Source organism: Musca autumnalis, unplaced genomic scaffold, assembly GCF_047663935.1.
Source record: "Musca autumnalis isolate F117 unplaced genomic scaffold, ASM4766393v1 scaffold_1, whole genome shotgun sequence".
NCBI lineage: Eukaryota > Metazoa > Arthropoda > Insecta > Diptera > Muscidae > Musca > Musca autumnalis.
This window is the reverse complement of record NW_027411644.1, coordinates 294105075-294128688: the sequence shown is the minus strand read 5'-3', so window position 1 is coordinate 294128688 and position 23614 is coordinate 294105075. Positions and strand designations below refer to the sequence as shown.

The 23614-nt window shown below is 35.7% G+C and overlaps 1 long non-coding RNA gene across 1 annotated transcript in view; it reads left to right on the top strand.

The window, feature by feature from the left end:
- The first annotated feature begins 3395 nt into the window (after positions 1-3395).
- LOC141389715 (uncharacterized) overlaps positions 3396-23614 on the top strand; it is a 100937-nt gene continuing 80718 nt past the window's right edge. Inside the window, exon 1 of the long non-coding RNA XR_012409147.1 lies at positions 3396-3532. This is a non-coding gene — a long non-coding RNA (uncharacterized lncRNA). The remainder of the gene's footprint in view (positions 3533-23614) is intronic.

Genomic DNA, 23614 nt, shown 5'->3' with positions numbered 1-23614 from the left:
CAACTCAGATAACTCTTATAAAAACTCATATATTAAAAAAATTCCATTTGTGTAAAAAAGCTATAATTTATATGGGAAACGGTATGGAAAAACACACATTTTTAGCCATGTAATTTCAAAAAAAAATAAATAAATAAATAAAAAAGTGTTGAACGGACGAAATGGAATGGGTACAAAAGTATATATGGGCTGAAAGAGAACACTCTCGGACATCATTCTGTGCTGTTTCCTAAAAATGCTAGTCCACTAAATTTAGAATTTTACTAAAATGTTGTCTGAGGAAAAATAAAATAGCTCACTTCGTATAAACACTACGGTAATTTATTGAAACTGTTCTTAAAGACAACAATCCTACCCACATAAAGAAGAACAAATCATCTGTTATAGTTCCCAGAAATAGTTATTTCTTAATCCAGAAATTTGCAAAAAAAAAATTAAAAAATGTTCGTCTTTTGGAGCACGCCACGCTCACACCTTCCAATATTTTGACCTAATCTATTAGTTTCCATATGTTTACTATCGAATCTCATATAGAAATTAACAATCGGCGACGACAAAATATTGGTGTTTTGGCCAGGAAAATCGATTCCTCAACCACTGTGCGTAGGTGGTCAAAGAATGGAGACATCGCAGTAGTCGATAATATATCCCGTTTTTATACCCTCCACCATAATATGGAGGGTATAATTAAATTTGTCATTCCGTTTGTAACACATCGAAATGTTCATCGGAGACCCCGTAAAGTATATATATTCTTGATCTGGGTAAAATTCTAAGTCGATATAACCATGTGCTTCTGTCCGTCCGTCTGTTGAAATCAAGATACAGCTCGCAATTTTAAGGATAGAGCTTTGTGATTTGGTATAGAAGTTCATATTACTCCTAGGATGTTTGGTATTGCAAATGGGCTATATCGGTCCACGTTTTGATATAGCCTCCATGGAACGGTACCGATTTTCGGCATTTTCAAGGTTTTGGCTTCATTATCCCATAGAAATGGCGGAGATTTGGTATTAAGTTTTCGTTGGGGGTATAAAACTTCCCCCCCAGATCTTTGTCTGTATAGGTCCCCGCCTTCATATAGCCATAATAGAACGGTACCTCCCGATTTTTGGTATTATCCACCGAAATGGCTGAAATTTGGAATTTAGTCTTCATTTGGGGTATACAAATTTCCACATGCAATTTATCCGGTACAGGTCCACCCCTTAATATAGCCTCCATAGAACGGTACCTCCAGATTTTCGGTATTTTGAACGTTGTGTCCACAATAATCCACCGAAATGACTGAAATTTGGTATTTAATCTTCGTTTGGGATATAAACTTTCCATATGAAATTTGTTGGTACAGGTCCATGCCTTCATATAGCCCCATAGAACGGTACATCCCGATTTTCAGTATTTTGAAGGTTGGGGTCACAATTATCCAACGAAATGGTTAATACTTGTAATTTACCCCCTGTTATTGTAAAAAAAAATTTCTTCTCACACCAATTGTCAAATTTTGTAGATCGATTTACTCGCCTATGCGCAATGTAGAGCGCCATTTTTTATATGAGGAATTCTTTACTAAATATGGAACGCGTCTACGAAAAATAAGGTCTGTATGTCATCTGGCGGCAGAGCTATGGATGCCTAAATTATAACGAATATAGACGAACGAACAAAAATTAGTTACAAAAACTGGGGGTTAATCTTCGTTGGGGGTATAAAACTTTACCTCAGAAATTTGTCGATACAGGTCTACGCCTTAATATAGCCCCATAAAACGGTACCTCTCGATTTCCTTAAAATCCTTAAATTAGTCGGTAAAGGTCAACGCCTTCATATAGCCACCATTGAACGGTATTCCCGATTTTCGGTATTGTGTCGAACGTGACGTCAATATCCTACCGAAATGTCTGAAATTTGTCTTATAAAATATTCCAGAAGTGAATTATCAGTATAGGTCTAGGACTTCCTATTTCCGCCATAGAGGTGTACCTCTTGATTTTCGGTATTTTGAAGGTTTTAGCCACATTATCTTACCGAAATATCGGAAATTTGGTATTTAGTCCTCTTTGAGTCTAAAAACTTTCCTCAGAAAATTGTCCGTATAGATCATCATTTTGATATTGCCCCCATAGAACGGTACCGCCCGAGTTTTGGTATTTTGAAGGTTAGCCACATTGGTTAACAGAAATTGCTGAAATTTGGTTTTCTGCTAAAACAAACGGGAACCTATTGTTCCATTTTACTTCAATATAACTCGTGGTGCAGGGTATAACAAGTTTTTCCCGGTCGAACTTAACGCCGTTCTTACTTGTTGATTTTTCTCATCTATATACATATGAACATTGTAGTTTCGGAATCCGCAAAAACTTCGCACTTGTAAGCACTTTTCATTTAAAGCCTCTTTTACTTGTTATTTTCTTGCTATTTAAAATCAATTGTGTGTTGGCAACCCTGGTAATAACGCTCATTACTCGCTGTAAATGCCACCAATAAAAATAAATAAAAAAGCAAACCCAACGACCACAAGTTGCTGCCACATTAAATATAAGCAAGCAGCTGCTGGAAGAACATCAAATTCACCACACTGTTCATACACGCAACGACACACAAAGCTCATCAACTCTAGCAGAGAAATAGCGAGAAATGGTTTAGGTAATTTAGTTAGTCTTAAAGCATACGTTGAAGGGACGAAATCGGTGAACGGCCTTTATCGGTTGTGCAGAATATATATAACCGTTTTTCCGTTACGTGACAAAATCATTGAACGCGTTCGGCCAAGAAATCTCTGTGTAATACGCACACACCAATACTATGTAGGTAGTTGTTCAATAACCGTTTCATTCCATTTTGGGTACTCCTCCATAAACGTAGAAACAAATAAACGTGTTGCTTGGAATTTATGCGAAGTGAAGAAGAGGCGAATTGCACGAGACAGAGAACCAAAATAAAATTCACCACAGCTGTCGGCATCCTACAGAACTAGTGACAGATTCTAAAGTTTCCGCCGTTTCAGTTGCGAGGTGACTTGCACTAACAACGGGTGTTTTGTACTGAGTGCGAAAAGAACGAAAGTGTTTTCCGCAGTTAAACTTACGAAAAACGTTACGGTCTCGTTAAATAACGGCAAATGTTGAAAGAAGAATATTTTTGGTGATTTTAAAGAAAAGATAATTTAAAAATTTTGCAAATAAAAATTTGTGTTTGAGTGAATGTTTGTACTTGAGCTGAAATAAAAATAACAACATAACACAATCGTATTATAAATGAAACGTGAAGAAGAAAATAAGGAATAATAATAACAACAACAACTAGAAAGGCAAACTCCCAAGTGAATTATTACCATGACATAAATCATTGCAGGCACATCGTAAATGCAAATGCGAAATCATATCCAACAAAAAGTGGCAAATAAAGGAGTTTTACAAAACAAGCTAAGAGAAGAAGTGAAATGTTGTAATAACAACAACAACAATACTAGCAATAACAAGATGGAATTTAACATACAAATTTGAATTACATATTTCACAAGAATTTAAAGGTAATTAATGTTTTGTCTTGGCTCAAAGAATGTCCAAAATTGTTAAATGTATCTAATTTTAAAGCACCAAAACACCCAAAAAATAACAGCGAAGAGAAATTATTTTTGTTTTTGAAAATTAAAAGCAAGAAATTTGCTTTCATCATAACTGCTGTGTTTTATGTTCCATTGTTGTTTATTGTTTTATCCGTTCTTTCCTGATTGAAATGAGAAGAGTGGTGCTGCTGTTGTTAGTCAACAACAACATCAGGAGCAACAATGGGAATTTGTTATTTACTTCCAGTATTGCAAACTTTTCAAGGTCAACAAAAATCGTTAAAGTTTACATTTTTGACAAATTGTACACGTAATCAAGGATGTGTGACCATTCTATGTGCAAACGCCGAAGTGTAAAGAACTAAAGTTAGCCATTTCAAAGAGACATACATATTAAGTTGTGAAAATATAAAAAAACTGTATATTGGAAATATAATAGTTATAAAAAGTCCCTGCTAAAAGTGGCAAATTTAAACAAATAAATCAAAGTTAACAAATAACTCAACTTAATTACTTATCTTATAAACAAATCAAAAATTAAACAAGTCCCTTGCAGAATGGGGCTTCGGCATCATACTAGGCAATCATAAAAATCGTTCTGTGTTAAAAACTGATAAAAAAATCGAATGAATTTACTTGACTAAACATAAATATAAGTTAAATCTAATCAACTTCTCTCATTGTTTGGGGCTTCGGCCTTACAGTAGGCAAACTCCTTGTGTGAAAAAATATAATTAAAATATAATAAATTGTGTTGCTAAAAGAAAAATCTAAAAGCATTTAAGTGAAAATTAGTTTTTTTGGGCATAAAATGTCATAAAAAGCGCTAAATTAAATAGCGCAATTTTTGGGGAATTTTATCCAGTTAACTTCTAACATCATTTCTGTGTGAGAGAGTGAACAATCTGAAGTAAAAGGAGAGCGAAACAGATTCTCAGTAAAGAAAATACTTTTGTGCTCACTCAATTTCTTTTTGCGTGTGAGAATAAAATAGTATTAACTAGGAAAATGCCCGCTACTTCGTATGCGGAAAAGGAATACTATACAAATAAACAATATTTAATATGAAAATGGTGGACACTAAAATTGTTGATGTATTAATATCTATTATAATTGATATTTAATTTTAATACTGTTCGTATACCTTTTGTTCGAATTTCCCAAAAAAGGATCTTATCGCACCCTTACACATCAACAGAGTATTTTAAAGAAGTCGCTGTAATTTCGGAATTTGTGATATCAAAATGGGAATAACCCATATTTCAAAAATGTTACTGTATGCGTAGCTTTCACATGGATGGCCTCTATATAAGAGTTAATTTTGTTGAGACATTTTAATTTAGGCCTTTTTGTTCTCTTGTAAAACAATAGCCGCACAGATCCACGTTTTCAAATGTACTTTCTAAAACGTTCAGAGTATGAAATAAACAATGTCGTTCAACGTATCTTTGACTTTTTGATTTCAGTGCATTATTTACAAACCGCCTTCGCGTTAATTTGAAAGCAATAGTAATATTTCAGGATTTTAGCTCGATGCGTTCCCCAAATCTTAATTGTACCAAATTTAGTACCATTTACTACTTTTCATACAAATAATTATGAATTTTCGAAATGTGTCTCAATCCTCCACGCAACAGTAATCAAATTTCACGATTCCACCTCCATCCAGCACCTAAATCCAAATTGTACTAAATTTAGTACCTGTTGGTACACATAAGTACGAATTTCCAAAACCACCTACATATATCAATCATCCACTCCAACAGTAATCTTAATTCCAAATGTCAGGATTCCACCTCAATCCATTCGCCCAAATCCAAATCGCACCAAATTTAGTACTTTTCCTACACATATGTACAAATTTCCGAAATCTGTCTCAATCCTCCACGCAACAGTAATTATAATTCCAAATTCCAGCTCTATCTATTCATCATATCCAAATTGTACACAGCAACAGTATTCATTATTCCAAATTTCAGGATCCAAATTCTATACATTCATCCAAAATCAACTTGTACTAAGTACGAATTTGCAAAACTACATCAATCCTACACTCAAACAGTAATCTTATTTCTTTTTAGTACGAATTTCCACAAATACCTCCATACCTCAGTTCTCCACTCCAACAGTAATCGTCATTCCAAATTTCAGGATTCCACCCCTATCCATTCATCCAAATCCAAATTGTACAAAACGTAGTACCATTTAGTACTTTTCGTACACATAAATACGAAATTAAAAAACTGTCTCAATCTCAGTCCTTCAGCAATCATAATTCTAAATTTCAGGATCCGAGCTCTAACCGTTCCCCCAAAACCAAATTAGTACCATTTAGTACTATACGCACGCAATAAGTTCGAATTTCCAAAACTACCTCAATCCTATACCCCAACAGTAAGCTTGTTTCCAAATTTCAGAATTCAATCTCTATCCGTTCAATCAAATCCAAATAGTACAAAATTTAGTACATTTTAAGTACGAATTTTCAAAAATACCTTAATATCTCAATCCTACACTTCATCAGTAATACTTATTCCAAATGTGAGGATTCCAACTCCATCCGTTCTCCAAAATCAATATTGTACCAAATTTAGTACCATTTAGTAGTTTTAGTACACATAAGTACGAAATTCCAAAACCACCTCCATATCTCGATCCTCAACTCCAACAGTAATCTTAGTTCCAAATTTCAAGATCCCCTCTATCCATTCACTCACATTCAAATTGTAGCAAATTTAGTCCCGTTTAGTACTTTTCGTTCACATAATTTACGAATTTCCAAACCTATCTCAATTCTACACTCCAACAGTAATCTTAATTCCAAATTTCAGGTTTCGAACTTTATCCTTTCACCCAGATCCAAGTTGTAGTAAATTTAGTACCATTTAGTACTTTTCGTACACATAATTACGAATTTCCAAAACTACCCCCCTATTTCTATTCTATACTCCGTCAGTAATCTTAATTCCAAATTTCAGGTTTCCAGCTCTATATTTTCACCCAAATCCAAATTGTACTAAATTTAGTACCATTTAGTACTTTTCGTACACATGAGTATGAATTTCCTAAACCATTTCCTTTTATAAACACCACTTCCCAACCTTCATTTACATACCAAATTCAAAGTTTCTAACTAAATCCGTTCAAAATATACAACTGGTACTAAATTTTGTAACTTTTAGACATTTTCGTACACTTAGAGGTCGAATTTCCTTTGGTACATCTTTCTAACTCTTCATCAGTTACCCTCATTCCAAATTTCAGAATTCTAGCTCTTCCCATTTGCCTAATACAAAGGGTACCATATTTAGTACCTTTTAGTACTTTTCGTACCCTTTCTTTTCTTATCTCACGCCTACACACCAACAGCAACGCACAGTCAAAATTTCAGCTTTCTAGCTTCAGCGGTTTCGTCTGGGCGATGATATGCCAGTCAGTCACTCACTCACTAAGCTCTTTTTAAAATATATATATAACTAGCGGACCCGGCGAACTTCGTCTCGCTATTAAGGAATAAAATTTCATACAAAAACTCAATTTTCGATTTTTCCAATTTTCCGACTTTTCCAGAGAGATTTTCCAAAATTTTCTTCCGTAAAGACCTTCTCCTCGAAAATACGAATAACTGACAAAAAATTTTACAGAAATCGGCTTAGCCGTTGTCATTTTATGAATTACTATACATTTTTTACACCATTTTTATATATATAGATTAAATTAATTATTAAATAATTAAAGTTTTATACCACCATGGGTGCTAAATACCAAATTTCAGCTATTCAGGGTTATTGTGGCCAAAACCTTCAAAATACCTTAATCGGGTGGTACTGTTCCATGGAGGCTATACGAAGGCGTAGACCTATACCGACAAAAATTAGAGGGGAAAGTTGAATACCCCCAAGGAAGACATAATACTAAATTTCAGCCTTTTAGGTGGGTTATTGTGGCCACAAAACTTCAAACTGTTCTATTAAGGCGTGGACCTGTACCGACAAACTTCTGCGAAAACGTTTTACACCCCCAAGAAAGACTAAGTACCATATATAAGCCAACTCGGAAAGTTTAATATCCCCAACAAAGACTAAGTACCAAATTTCAGCCACTTCGGTGGGATATTGAGGCTAAATCCTATAAAATACCGAAAATCGAAGGTACCGTTTTTTAGGGGCTGTATTAAAACGTGGACCGATATAGTCCATCCATCCTAGGAGTAGTTGAAACTTCATTACAAAATGTCAAAGCTGTATCTTAAAATTTGCGAGCTGTATCCAGATTTCAACAGACGTATGGACGGACGGACATGGTTATATTTAGAAGTTTACCTTGATCAAGAATATATATTTCGATGTGTTACAAACGGAATGACAAATGTAAGTATACCCTTCATATTATGGTGGAGGGTATAAAAATAAGGGAGGGATCAAATGCTCCTCCTCCCCCGGTGAAGATGCCGACTAGGTCGGCTACACCGAGAAGTAGAGAAAGAAGTAGAAGCAGTACCAACAATAGAATTGATGGAAACCGGAATAAGCCAAGAATGAAAGAAGAAACTGATAAGAACATACTCACGCAACAGCTGGATAGACATCTAATAAGCCAACATTTAGCCATGCGATTTGAGGATTTGATCTCTGAAAATACAAATTAAATCAAAAAAGATGATGCAATGAGTTCCGTAGATTGTAAATATGATTCAGACCAAAATAGGCTCTATATTGTATACATAAAGAAAAAGAACAAGGAAGGGAAAAGTCAGCTATTAATACAATTAATTTGTCTAGAATTATCCAAAACTTATGAATACAGGGTGTTTTAGAGACTCTTAAGTCCGGCTTTGGACGTGCCAAAGTCATTTTTAAGACTGAGTTTAAGAAAGAATTTTCCCACATTTTATATCAAAAATAGGTACACATTTTTGGAGTTCCTGACATTCCTGAAAAAGAACTTTCAAAATGAAGGGTGAACCTGTTCCTAGCAACGAGTGAAACTGTTTTTTAAGGGCCACGTCAACACAGATAAAACACGATCCTTTTTTGTCAACAAGAAATGTTCATCAATGACTGCCGAGATGCTGGCCTTCCTTCAGGTCGCGACATATGCTGAAAAAAGATAACATTAAGAAGTCTGAGCGGCATTCGGCAACAGCAAACACAAAATTTTCATTTTGGATAACTTCATATATAAGGTAAATAATAGGGTTATGACTTTTTTGCAATCTCGTATCCCTGTATGATATTTTGATGAGTTTTTACCTAAGATTACATAAAATTTTAATTATAAAGTGATTCGATCAAAAACGCTTCCGCAGAAAAATCTTTTAAAGTTTTTATTTTTTAGATCTCTTGCCAATTTTTTGAAGTCACTGTAAGCAGATATTTATTTGAAAACAAGGTATAGGGGCACAAGACATAACCAAAATGACATAGCAATCTGTCTCACTAATTTTATCATCGTATTATTACATATATATCATTTTATATTATATATATATATCTTTATTTAATATATCATAAAAATTAAAAGTGGTTTGTGCTCGAGCTTTTTCAAGAATAAATATAGAATATATATAGAAATAAATAGAATAAAAGTTATTTTAGTCATTAAAGGTCATTCTTTCGAGTAACAGGAAATAATTTTTTGAGAAAAAATTTTGTTCATTTTATAGTATTTTTTCAAAAAGTCAAAAAGTCATAACCCTAGTAAATAAACAAGCCACAGTTGTGGAAATACACTTCCTGCCTGGTCATTCTAATGTATTTTTCAATGAAATTGTAGACCAAGCTGCTGCTAAAGACGCTTGTTTACTCAGATGGAGAGCAACTGAATATTCATTGGCCCATACATGACGTCAACAATGCATTGACAAGAGCTCTGTGGGAAAAATGGGCCCTAAATTATAAGGAACTGGCTCAAAGAGGTAACTCTTATTTTTATAAAATCCTCCCAACTTTATCTAAAACACCCTGCTATAAAAATTCGACTTTTTCCCCGACTGAGCAAAAAATGATTAATAGGGTCCTTTGTGGTCATTGTTTTTGCAGTAGCATTTTATTTAAAATGAATGTTTTCAATCAATGTGACACTTGTAATTTGGAACATACTGCTTCACTTATAATCTAAATTGTAGAAAACATGACTTTGTAAGGAGATCATTACCCCAACTGTACGACTTCACGGTAGAAGATTACGAAAACACAAAAGGCTTTGATGGCTTGAAGGTAAATATGTAGTTTTGTAATGTAGCAAAAATCTATATTTTTATGTTGTTTTTTTTTTTTAATTTTGAAGGAAAAACATATGTTGAAATAGTTTTCAGAAAATAAAAATCACAAACCATATACACAAAGATAAACAAATTAATAACACTGTTACACAAAATTGAGGTGAAAATATGGGGCAGAGATAATTCCTTTTGGGAATGAAACCCCTTGGTGAATATATTAAGAATCCCGAAGGACAGATACGACGTGAGTCAAACTTCCGAAGTAGGGCGTGATGAAGTTTCTGCTTAAGACCCTATAAGGCATCTGAAATTAGCGTTATATCTTTGTTAACTGTTGTTTTAGCTTATTTATGAGATGAAATCGAATGAGGATTGTTTTCGTATACTATAAGAGTACCACAAGATGACGTTTTTCAGCTTCGAAATGTTCTGCAAATATGTCGCTTAGAAAATTTGTGGTACGACTCTCAATGACAACTAACCGATTTTGTCGTGTTTTCGTGTTTAACGCTGCACTCCAATTCTAAAATAAGATTATCCATTTTACTCACGTCTTAGTAGACACGTTTACCTTTCCTCTACTCACAAAATACTTACCTAATGCAAATAGTCACCGCAATTTTTTGTTCTTCTTCAAATGACACCTGTCAAACTCTACTTTGTGTCCTTGCAGAATGCAATGCAACCCTTCATAACAAAGTCATTAAAATTTTACTGCATTTTTCATGAATTTCACTCTACCTGACTTTACCATGCGTGCAAAGTTCTACGTATTATATACATACATACACATGTGTGTGTGTGTGTATAAATGAGCGAATTATACTACCCTCGAATAAAGCTTAAGTTTTATCTTGATTTTAGCACATTTTAGAAATTGTTCGTTTGCATTTAATTGCTTTTTTTCATGGCAGTGCATACATAGACAGATTTGCAAATGCTGCCACGAATGTATGTGTATGAGTGTTTGTATATATGTGGGTATTACCAACATTTCATTCATTTAGTAAGCGCAGACTTCAATGCCGACAACAACAATAATTCCTCTAACTCCTCAACAGAACACTTTCGAAAACCTACATTGTATGCTTAACGTAGGCGACGACGACGAAGGCGAGGTCGTCGTTGTCAGATGCCTGGCAGTATGAATGAAATGAACAAGAAAAAAAAAACAACAACTAGAAATCCCCAAGACAAAAAACTTAACAGTTTTGGTAGTTTTTGTAGTATGTGAGGGATAATTGTCAGATTGTTTCACTCACTCACTCACTCGCTTGCTCACTCACAGCACAATTCCTTGTGCTCTACCAGACCTTACCATACCGCAACCAACCATTTATATAAATGATCCTATCACCCTTTACAATAGCACAGTTTCCTACCGCAGCTGTTTGCCTAGTTAAAATTGCAATATGTTCCGCCACAGCCCAGCCAAATGTTGCATTTAAAATCTGAACGGGAATTTCAGTTTTAAAGCAATTACAGAGATAAAGTTCCATAAAACAAAAGCAACAAAACAGCACGTAACGAATATTGGTTGTGTAAAAAATAATTTTTGACACAGATTTTCTTTGTCGTCATTTATTACATTCATTTATTTCAATATGAGTTTACTGTGACACACAATGAATGCTGTACGTGGATAATGTTGTCGTCACAAATGCGGGTGAGGATTGTAAAAAAAACGAAATTACATTTTAGAAACATTGTGGAAGAACAACTTTACAATAAGATGGTAATCGCCATAATGTGGATCGTTTTTTGAAAGTCGTTGTAAAACTTGGATATTATTTATAAGATGCAAGCGGAATATAGGGAGCTTTTATACAGGCACTGTGAATAAGAGAGAATCACTTATAATATAAGCTTAGACTATCTTATCAATCGTAGGTCTTGCCTTAATGTGCCTACAGTTAGGGGCTTTTAATTGTTAACCGAATTAAACAAAAACTGCAATCCGCGTTGCCGCCCCCTTTTTGATATACCACCCCACCATAGCAAGGAGGGTATATTATATATATATAACGCATTCAAGTAATAAGTTAGAATCCTATAAAGTATATATAGTCTTGATCAGGATAAAAAGACTGAGTCGATATAGCCATGTCCGTCTATCCGTCTGTTGTAATCACTCCACAATAATTGAGTTAGAACGCTATATTTTATGAACCGATTCGGTTCAAATTTTGGCTTTCGTAATATTTTGTCCAAACTTAGTTTAAGTTCGAAGATGAGCTATATTGGTCCCCTCCTTCCGGTACCTCCCCCACAAAAGTTCGAACATGTTTGGAAAATGTGCTCACGATAACTCTTGAAGGGAGTAACCGATTTGGTCCATACTTTGCACATCGTGAAATTTCTAGCAGACTTAGATGAGGTTTCAATACGGACTCAATCGGTCCACTCCTTCGGGTACCTCCCACAAAAAAATTTTGGAAAGTTTCAGTTTAGGACCTGCTCTCGAATCGCCTTGTTTTTTGTTGTAACAATTGTATTCACTGTCCCCCATACGAAGGTACAAGTTTCATTGGGGGCAAGTCCATACTTCCTGAGAAAATAGCTTGAAAGTTGAAAAAAAACCCCTATGACCCCTGTGTAGTGGTTGGAGCGCAACATAATTCCCGAACGGATATGCCGATTCCGCCCAAAATGTGACCTTCCTAATATTGTGTCCAAACTTAGTTTAAGTTCGAAGATAAGCCATATCGGTCCACTCCTTCAGGTACCTCCCCCACAAAAGTTCAAAAATGTTCGGAAATTGTGCCACGATAACTCTTGAAGAGAGTGGCCGATTTGGTCCATACTTTACGCATCCTAATATATCTACCAGATATAGATCAGGTTCGACTATGGACTATATTTGTCCACTCCATCCGGTACCTCCCACACAAAATTTCGGATAAGTTCACTTTAAGACCTGCCATCGAATCACTTTGATTTTTGTTGAAGCAACTTACATTCGCTGCCTCAAATACGAAGGTAAGAATTTTTTTCAGGGGCAAGTCCATGCTTCTTGACATAACAGCTCGAAAGGGTGTAAAAAACCCCTATGGCACCCGCATGGTCTATGTCGGTCCATTCCTTTAAGTACCTCTTCCGCAAAACTTTTGAACTTTAATCATAATCAACATTTTCGACGGTTAATACGCCCAAAATTTTGAAACCCACTATATACATAAGTTTTTTTGGGAAAAAAGTATTTCAATTTACATAGGCTGAGGGTGTATCTCTGTCGGCAAAGCCGACTGATACTTTTTTACTTGATTAGATTAGATAACAATTACAGTCATAACATTGTAAAGACAAATAATAAACACTTTTACTTTTTATGACTCTGGATGGGCTGAGGCTTGTTTGTGCGGGTTTGTCTAAAAGAGTGGCACTAGAAATTGTTCTAATTCTTCTTTGTCGCATTCATCATCTACAATTTCCCACACAAACCAGCAGTGCACATTCTTTATTCATACAATGGCACACCACCATCATCATCAGCATCATCATTCTTTTCTAGTCTACTTCTATTAACATTAAAACAAGAACCTTGCAAAAACACCTACCTACCTAGATTTTAGACTTTGGGACAAATTTACATAGATTTTTCTTAGTCTTCAACTTCTTCTTCTCTTTTTGTGGATGGTGTGGAGTGGGCGTTTTTATTGTGTTTCGTTTTTACGTGACATCCTGAAATTGTTTTCTGCCGCACGCTGTCAACTACATAACTAGTTAAAGCTTTAAGAAGAAAATCTGTTTATGGAAATTGTTGACGTTTATAAGCATTAATGATTTCCAACAGATACTCAACAACACGTTATGCTATTTAAGTTCCATCTCATCTCATTCAGCATAAGTTATTTAACTCAACTACAACTACTTATGTCGGATTGATGATATTCAGCGTAGTTTAGTGAGTGTGGGTGCGTGCTATGGGCGGAGGGTGTATGGACAAACAGCTGGAGTTGTTGCAAAATAAAAACACTACATAAGCGGATTCTAATTCGTATTTCCCTGCAGAAAAGCGAACCCAATCTTATAATGGAACCAAATTTTAAAAGGATGCATACTTCCCGCTAAGTGAGTTCGAGAAGAGGAACAAACAATAGGCGAAAATATTTGAGGTCTTAATTATTTTTAACACACGCAAAGGTTTACAGAAATGCATATTGTTGGAGTAAACATGTTTTGAATTCAAAATAATATGCTGTAGATATATAAAAATGCATAACTATAAATCAAATATGTGATACCCTACACCACTACCCCTGTGCACTGGTAAACATTTCTTTTAGGGAATATAATCCGACTGCCACCAAACATAATATGTCTCTTTATCTCTGGGACCCCCATAAGCAATCAAAATTTCGTGACCATCCGATCAAAATTGCGACCTGTAGCGTGATTGCATAAAAATGGAAGAATTGGATGCATTACCGACTATTGTAGTATCTCCCTTGTTTGACCACCTTCGCCAACCTACTTTACACCAGTATAAAGGTAATAGTTTCTTCTTTCATTGACAGGCTTTACCGCTGGAATACCCCTAATAAAAACCGATATATTCACAAAGAATAAAACTTTGAATTTGTCTCCAGATGAGTTTTTCCCCATTCCGACCCCTAAATATTATCCGACTATCAGCAAAATGTTCCTCTGTGGGGCCCCCATTAACCCCCAAAATTTCGTGACTATCCGAACAAAATTCCAACCTGTAGCGTGATTAAAAAAAATTAAAAAATTGGATATATTACTGAGTTTTGCGATATCTCGGTTGTTTTCCCAATTACGTCAACGAACTTTGCATCAATATAAAGGAGATCTTTTCTTCTTCCATTGGCGGGCTTTCCTTTTGGAATACTCCTTCCAGAAACGGAGATCTTCGCATAAGAAAAAAACGTTGACGTTTCTCCACATGAGTTCTTTGCTTATTCCGACTCCTGAATACTATCCGACCATCACCAAAATCAATAGGCTTCTTCCTCTGTGGGACCCGCATCAACTCCCAACAAATTTGTGACGATCCGATCAAAATTGCGACCTGTAGCGTGATTACAAAAAATCGAAAAATGGGATACATTACCGACTATTGCGATATCTCTGACCCCCTACGACAGCCTGTTTTACATCGTTGTTAAGGTGATATTTTCTACTTTCCTTGCCAGGTTTTGCTTTTGATATACCTCTTAAAGAAACAGAGATATTGGCTTTGAAATAAAACGTTACCCTTTCTCCAAATAAGTTTTTGCCCACTCCGACCCCTGGATATTATCCGATCATCATCAATAGGCTTCTTCCTCTGTGGGACCCCCATTAACTCCCAAAATTTCGTGAAGATCCGATCAAAATTGCGAGCTGTAGCGCGATTTCGAAAAAAAATTGAAAAATGGGATGCATTGCCGACTATTGGTATATCTCCATTATTTGACCATCTACGTCAACCATCTTTGCATCATTGTAAAGGTGGAATATTCTACTTTCGTAGTCAGGCTCTGCTTTTGGAAGCTCCCCAACCAAAGCTGTGATATTCGTCATTATAATTAAAATCACTAAAATGAAAAGTTGGGTTGTATTAGCGACTATTGCGATATCTTCGTTGTTTGACCACCTACGACAACCTGCTATACATCATTGTAAAGGTAATATTTTCTACTTTCATTATTGCTTTTGATATACCCCTTATTGATGCGGAGATATTCGCTTTGGAATAAAACGTTGACTTTTTCTCCAAATACGTTTTTTGTCCATTCCGACCCCTGAATATTATCCGACTGTCAGCAAAATAGGCTTCTTCCCCTCCGGGACCTTCATTAACACCCAAAATTTGGTGACGATCCGATCAAAATTGCGACCTGTAGCGTGATTACAAGGTTTAGATGGACAGACGGATGGATCGACTCAGCTCGTTGAGACATTCATTTTGGTACATATATGTATGTATGGGTCTACGACCATTTTTTCGATGCGTTACAAACTTTTTGGACAAAACCAACTTAACATAGGGGTGTAGGGTATAAAAATCCACACCATCTATTCTGATGATGGTGGAAATTTTTTTTTTTTTTTTTTTTTTTGAAAAATCTAAGCTCTCTGCTCTGACGATGGTGAAGAAAGTAATTTTGAAAAATGACGGAGAAAATATTATTGAAAAATCCATGCCCTCCGTTCTGACGATGGTGAAGAAAGTAATTTTGAAAAATCCACGTCCTCTGTTCTGATGATGGGGGAAAAATATTTTTGAAAAATCCACGCCCTCTGTTCTGATGATTGTGGAAAAAATATGTTTAAAAAATCTACGCCCTTGGCAGCGATGATGTTTGAAAATATATTAAAAAAATACTTTAATGATTTTCAAAATTTAAGTTAATTCAAAATAAATTGTTATTAAGGACTTTGTGTTGTACAGGGACCCAATTTATGTTGTCTTAAAGTTTCCTTTGAAAAAATAAAAACCCGAGCAGATCCTTAGTGGAAGCAACTTAAGATATGGATATTTATTTATGATTCATACACTTTATCAACCGTCATCAACATCGTCATCTATCCATCCATGCACTCATCTCATAAGTGTGTCCGTCCATCAATGCTTTTATTTCACTCATCAGATAATTTCCATTTTCATGACGTTTTTAGGGAGATTTTTGTTTCTTTACTGTAGGTAATTCCTTTTTCATATTTTTAGTAGCTACTGTTACGACGCGTCGTACACATAACTCATCTTTGGATGTTTGTTTATTTATAGACCCATTACGAAAAAATAAAAAAATAATAACGACGTTAATGAAGTACTTGACTTATGTGCAGCAGTGTGATGGCGGCGGTGTGGGTGAAAGTAGTATCTTGCACTTGGTTGCTGATATCTTTTAAGAGCGTTTTCTTAAGTAGCCTCAAAGAAGTTCTGCTAGTAGCTAGTATTACTACTACAGCTACAACGGATTGTGGCGGTTGTCTAATGTTATGTCTGTGTTTGCTTGTTGTTCGGATACCTGGAGGAGTCTTTTTTCTTTTATTAATAAAATACACAGCCCTGCTTAAGGTCTTCTTCCATTTTTTTGGCTTTCTTTGCAAATGTTCTTTTATTTTTTCTTCACTGCTGCGTTTTTCCCCAGAAGCTCTTTAGAAGTTATCATTACAGTGACTTAATTTCAAAAGTCAATTACAAAATGTAAATTTATAAAAAAATGTTTATTCGCCTGTTTCGCTTTTCTCTTTTTATACCCTACACCACTATGTGGGGAGGGTATTATAAGTTGGTTTTGGCCAAAAAGTTTGTAACGCATCGAAATAATGGTAGACCCATACTTGTATATACCAAAATGAATGTCTCGACGAGCTGAGTCGATCGGGCTATGTGTGTCCGTCCGTCTGTCCGTCTGTGCATCTAAACCTTGTAATCACGCTATTTTTTGATCGGATCGTCACGAAATTTTGGATGTTGATGGGGGTCCCGGAGGGGAGGAAGCCTATTGATTTTGGTGATGGTCGGATAATGTTTAGGGGTCGGAATGGGCAAAAAACTTATGTGGATAAAAAGACAACGTTTTTTTCCAAAGCGAATATCTCAGCTTCTATACGGGGTATACCAAAAGCAAAACCTGACAATAAAAGTAGAAAATATCACCTTTCTAAAGATGTAAAGTAGGTTCTCGTAGGTGATCAAACAACGAAGATATCACAATAGTCGCAAATAAAACCCAAATTTTCATTTTTGCGATTTTAATTATAATGACGATTATCACAGCTTTGGTTTGGGACTTTCCAAATGCAAAGCCTGGCTATGAAAGTAGAAAATCCCATCTTTACAATGATGTGAACTAGGTCGGTGTAGGTTACCAAATAACGGAGATTTCCCAATAGTCGGTAATACATCCCATTTTTCCACTTTTTTGGAAATCACGCTACAGGTCGCAATTTTGATCGGATCGTCACGAAATTTTGAGGGTTAATGGGGATCACACAGATGAAGAAGCCTATTGATTTTGGTGATGGTCGGATAATACTTAGGGGTCGTAATTGGCAAAAAACTTATTTGTAGAAAAAGACAACGCTTTTTTCCTAAGCGAATATCTCAGCTTCAATATGGGGTATACCAAAAGCAGAACCTGGCCATGAAAGTAGAAAATATCGCCTTTCTAATGGTGTAAAGTAGGTTCTCGTAGGTGATCAAACATCGAATATATCGCAATAGCCGCTAATAGAACCCAACTTTTTATTTTTGCGATTTTAATAATAATGACGAATATCACAGCTTCGGTTGGGGATCTTCCAAAAACAAAGTTCGACTATGAAAGTAGAAAATCCCATCTTTACAGTGATGCAAAGTAGGTTGGCGTAGGTGGCCACATAACGGAGATATCACAATACATCCCATTTTTTTTGTAATCACGCTACAGGTCGCAATTTTGATCGGATCGTCACGAAATGTTGGGGGTTAATGGGGATCCTACAGAGAAAGAAGCCTATTTATTTTGGTGATGGTCGGATAATATTCAGGGCTCGGAATGTGAAAAAAACTTATTTGGAGAAAAAGTCAACGTTTTATTTCAAAGCGAATATTTCCGCTTCTAAAAGGGGTATATCAAAAGCAAAACCTGCTAATGAAAGTAGAAAATATCACCTTTGCAACGTAGGTTGTCGTAGGTGGTCAAACAACGAAGATATCGCAATAGCCGCTAATAGAACACATCTTTTCATTTTTGCGATTTTAATAATAATGACGAATATCACAGCTTTGGTTCGGGACCTTCCAAAAGTAAAGTCTGACAATGAAAGTAAAAAATCCCATCATTACAATGATGTAAAGCAGGTTGGCGTAGGTATCCAAATAACGGAGATATCGCAATAGCCGGTTATACATCCCATTTTTCCACTTTTTTGGAAATCACGTCGCAATTTTAATTGGATCGTAACGAAGTTTTGGGTGTTATTGGGGGTCCCACAGAGGAAAAAAACCCTTTGATTCTTGATAATGGGTGATATTATTCAGGGATCGGAATGTGAAAAAAATATTTGGAAAAAAGACCAACGTTTTATTTCAATGTTAATATCTCCCTTCTGTAGGAGGTATATCGAAAGCAACACCTGGCAAGGAAAGTAGAAAATATCACCTTTACAACGATGTGAAGTAGGTTGTCATTGGTGGTCGAACAACAGAGATATCGCAATAGTCGGTAATGCATCCCTTTTTTCCATTTTTGTGCAATCACACTACGAAATTTTGATCGGATCCTCACGAAATTTTGGGGGTTGATGGGAGAAAGAAGCCTATTGATGGTTGGCATACATCCTACTTTTCCATTTTTTTTTGGGTTGTACTGTCGGTGCACTTAAATGCGTTTCAAAAAAATTGACCTGTGTTAATAAAGACATTCAGAGCTTAATAAAGACATTCAGCTATCCCAATTTTAATATTTTGAATTTTATTAGTCAAAAGCTTATGAACAGGGGTAGTGGTGTAGGGTATAACATAGTCGGCCCCGACTATAGCCTTGGCTCACTTGTTTTAATTTTCCATTTTGTTGTTGTTGTCGTTGGTTATCGTAACAAATGTATGCTTATTTGATGGTCACGTTGCATCTGCTGCTCTGATTTCGGGTATTCGACCAGCAGGTATGTAGCGAACGGCTGCAGCTGGGATGATGTGTGACGGAAAATGTTCTAAGCTTCCGAGGATCTGAGGGAGTAGACAGCTTTCTGAAGAGGTTATTGGTAAATTCTCTGAACCCCTCACACTCATTTGCCAGTCCCTTCGCCTATATTGCGAAATTTGGTCTGATTTCGGGTATTCGACCAGCAGGTATTTAGCGAGCGGCTGCAGCTGGGATGATGTGTGACGGAAAAGTTTCTCAGCTACCAAGGATCTGAAGGAGTGGACAACTCTCTGAAGAGGTAATTGGTAAATTCTTTGAACCCGTTTTCCAATGGTTCACAAAAATACGGTCATGAAGTCGGGTGGTTTATTAACGGAGACCACGAGTCCAAAGAAGGTAGTAGGAGCCAAGTGAAATGAACCCGCCACGTCACGTTATTTATCACTATGGTGACATGTGGCGAACTGTGGCAATCTCCTGTTCGTAGTAGATTCTATGTTCACCGCGCAAAATCTGAAGCTATCAATAGGGTCGACCAGCGCTGTACCGCCCTGGTCATTGTCTAGGACGAAATGCCAAAGGTCATGGTATGCATTGAAGTCCTCCGGCACAGACGCCCTACAAAAGCGAACTAATATCAGGCGTAAAACTCAGGGCACATCTATTAATCAGAGGTATGTGCACTAGGGTTATGACATTTTTACAACCTCATATCCCTGTATCATAGCGTGATGAGTTTCTACATAAGATTACATAAAACTCAATTATAAGGTGATTCGGTGAAAAAACCTCACGCACAAAATGATTTTAAAATTTGAATTTATCAGAATTATGGACAATTTTTTGAAGTCACTGTAAGATACATATATCATTGAAAAAACTTTAGAGCCAATGAGATAACCAAACTGACATACCTTTGTTTCTCACTAATTTTATTCAATTCTGGAAATCATAAAAATGTCGCAAAAGTTTTTTCAAAGATATATGGCCTGTTTCACTAAGACGATTCAAATTCAAATTCGTTCGAACTACTACCGTACTTCTGTTTTTTGAAAAACATTTGATTAATTTTTGTTTTCAATGAAACAAAAATTTCCTACAATAACAGGAATTTGGTAGTAATTCGAAAGAATTTGAATTCAAATCGTCGTTGAGAAACAGGCCATTATTTTTTTAACAAAAAACATTGTTCAAAGTTGTTTCTGCATGACCTTTTTCAATATTTGAATCGAATAAACGTTATCTTAGTTATAAGTGGACTTACATTTATTCATTCGTGCAACAGAAAATAATAGCTAAGATTTATTTTTCAATATTTCAATTTAATTTTTTTTAATCGGTTTGTGTGTGAACTTGTTTTATATTTCAATGGAATAAACGTTATTTTCGTGATTACTAGGCAAAAGTTCATTCATCCGTACTACAAGAAAATCCTTTTTGAGAAAAAATATAATCACTTCTACCCATCCCGGTACATTCCGGCAGCACATCCATGGCAAACTGTCGTGTCTTCATCCAGTTTATGGTCACTTTCTGGATCGTAATTAAATTTTAATAGATGGTAGCAGTGGTAAGCTCCTCCACCTTGTACTCAGAAGGTCTGCAGTTCAATCCATGACCAGAACATTAAAAATGTCGGCGGTGGCAAATCCCTTAAGTCTAATGTAATACATGTCCTGAGTATTTGCAGCAACCAAACTGAATAGGCGTGCCCTCATTGATATGAGAGAAGTTTCCCTTGCACCTTCAGGGATGTTGTGGAAACATATATTTAAATATATAATTTAAGGTAATAATAGTTATAATGGAGAATAATTACCTTATCTGAATTGAAAGCTGCTGCTTGAATAATCTACATAGCTTCCTATTATAAATACATATCACAATCCAATCTTCCTCCTTATGGATTTGTAATTGTAAATTCAGGAACACATTTAGCAGCTCATGGGACCCATAAATTGCTGCCCAATCATAAATATCGTATTTTCAATCTTAGTTCTTCCCGCCAATGGTTAAGCTCCATTGAAGTGCAACAAGAACAACAACATGAAAATTAAAAAAAGAAAAGGATGTTTGATAAGCAACGTACAAAGACTCAATGAATGATTTAAATAGGTAAACATTCGATAAGCTGAAGGCAGGAATGGAAAATAAATCCCCATACCACTCGCTTCATACAAAACAAAGTCAAACAAGTTAACATCACACAGATAAGATGAACGTAGTACTTGTTTGCGTTGTCTATTAATTTTCCTTTCAAAAAAAAACCGAGAAACTGAAACTCATAGATTTTTTCCCTTTCAATTCAAAAACCTTTGCTCACCGCCACCACCCTCTTTGCTCTAACCTTCACAGTACATAAAAAAATCATTACCTATAAGAATCGCTTTTGTTCTGTTGTGTGGTTTTTTTCTTGGCATCTCTGTGAGTTGGCTGTAAACGGGCTTATTTTCATATTGTTTTATTTGCATCATATGAAATACAATTTTATGCGTATCGTAATGGTAATTTCAATATTTATTAATAACACTGTGAACCGAAATTTTGGGGGGTGGAAAATTCCTATTTTAGATCAAAGCCCTTGTTGAGTATATACAGAACCCCGAAGGACAGATTCGCCGTGAGTCGAACTTTCGCGATATGGCGTGATGAATATTTTGCTGGAGACCCTAAAAGCCATCTGGAATCAGCGTTATATCTTTGTTCGCTGTTGTTTAAGCTTATATTAAGGATTACATGTCTTCAGTCAAATCAAATGAGGATTTTTTTCGTAGAACATTTCGACCTTCTAACCCGATTCCTTCAATGTCCTTTTCGTCCTTTATTTCAAGAACCGTAATAAAAGTGGTACAAGATGACATTTTTCCGCTTCGAAATATTCTACAAAAATGTGGCTCGGAAGATTTAAGGTACGGTTCCCAAAGACATAAAATCGATAAAATCTTGTTTAAGCGTCGTTTTTCACTTTTACCCGAATCTTGCTCAGACAGCCCTATATCTATTTATTTCAATATATTATTGTTAACCTATTGATGACCGAGAATTCTCGGAGTCATTAAAACTGTTGCATCTCGTTTTGCTAAGCACGTTAATTTAATAATTTGTTGGAATAAAGATCCGGATTTTCGAATTATGGAACCGGTTATTCTGATATTAAAACCGAATTTTTATCCGGTTTTTATGAACCGATTAACCGTATATGTATATCATTAGAAAGCTATTAAAATTGTCAATCAGATATGATTAATATGCATTAGACGTTTTAAGCGGCTTTGGTGCTGGAACAAAAAAACCGTATTTTCGAACCGTTTCTTAACGTTTGTGAGGATACATTTCCGTACGTGAAAAAAATTATGATCATGACCTGGGGGGTGGAAAATTCTTTTTGGAGGTGAAAGCTCTTGGTGGGGACATACAGAATCCTGAAGGGCAGATCCGCCGTGAGTGCAACCTTTGAGTTATGGCGGGTTGAATTCTGGGATGGTGACCCATTATTGCAAGTATAAAAAGTTACGTAACTGAATTTCAAGTGGGTTTAAGGTTCTACTGGGACAGTATGTGCTAAGTCAAATCGATTTAAGACGATTTCTGTAGAACATTTTGTGTCTTACTCTTATCCTGCCTTGTTGTTTACGTCCTTGTTGTTGAAAAAAATATAAAATATACTTTAACAATTCATCCAATTTGCCTAGGGCATATCACGAAAATAATCTTACGCCGGCATAGCACATACTGTCCCAGTAGAACCCTAAACCCACTTGAAATTCAGTTACGTAACTTTTTATACTTGCAATAATGGGTCACCATCCCAGAATTCAACCCGCCATAACTCAAAGGTTGGACTCACGGCGGATCTGCCCTTCAGGATTCTGTATGTCCTCACCAAGAGCTTTCACCTCCAAAAAGAATTTTCCACCCCCCAGGTCATGATCATAATTTTTTTCACGTACGGAAATGTATCCTCACAAACATTAAGAAACGGTTCGAAAATACGGTTTTTTTGTTCCAGCACCAAAGCCGCTTAAAACGTCTAATGCATATTGATCATATCTGATTGACAATTTTAATAGCTTTCTAATGATATACATATACGGTTAATCGGTTCATAAAAACCGGATAAAAATTCGGTTTTAATATCGGAATAACCGGTTCCATAATTCGGATATCCGGATCTTTATTCCAAAAAATTATTAAATTAACGTGCTTAGCAAAACGAGATGCAACAGTTTTAATGACTCCGAG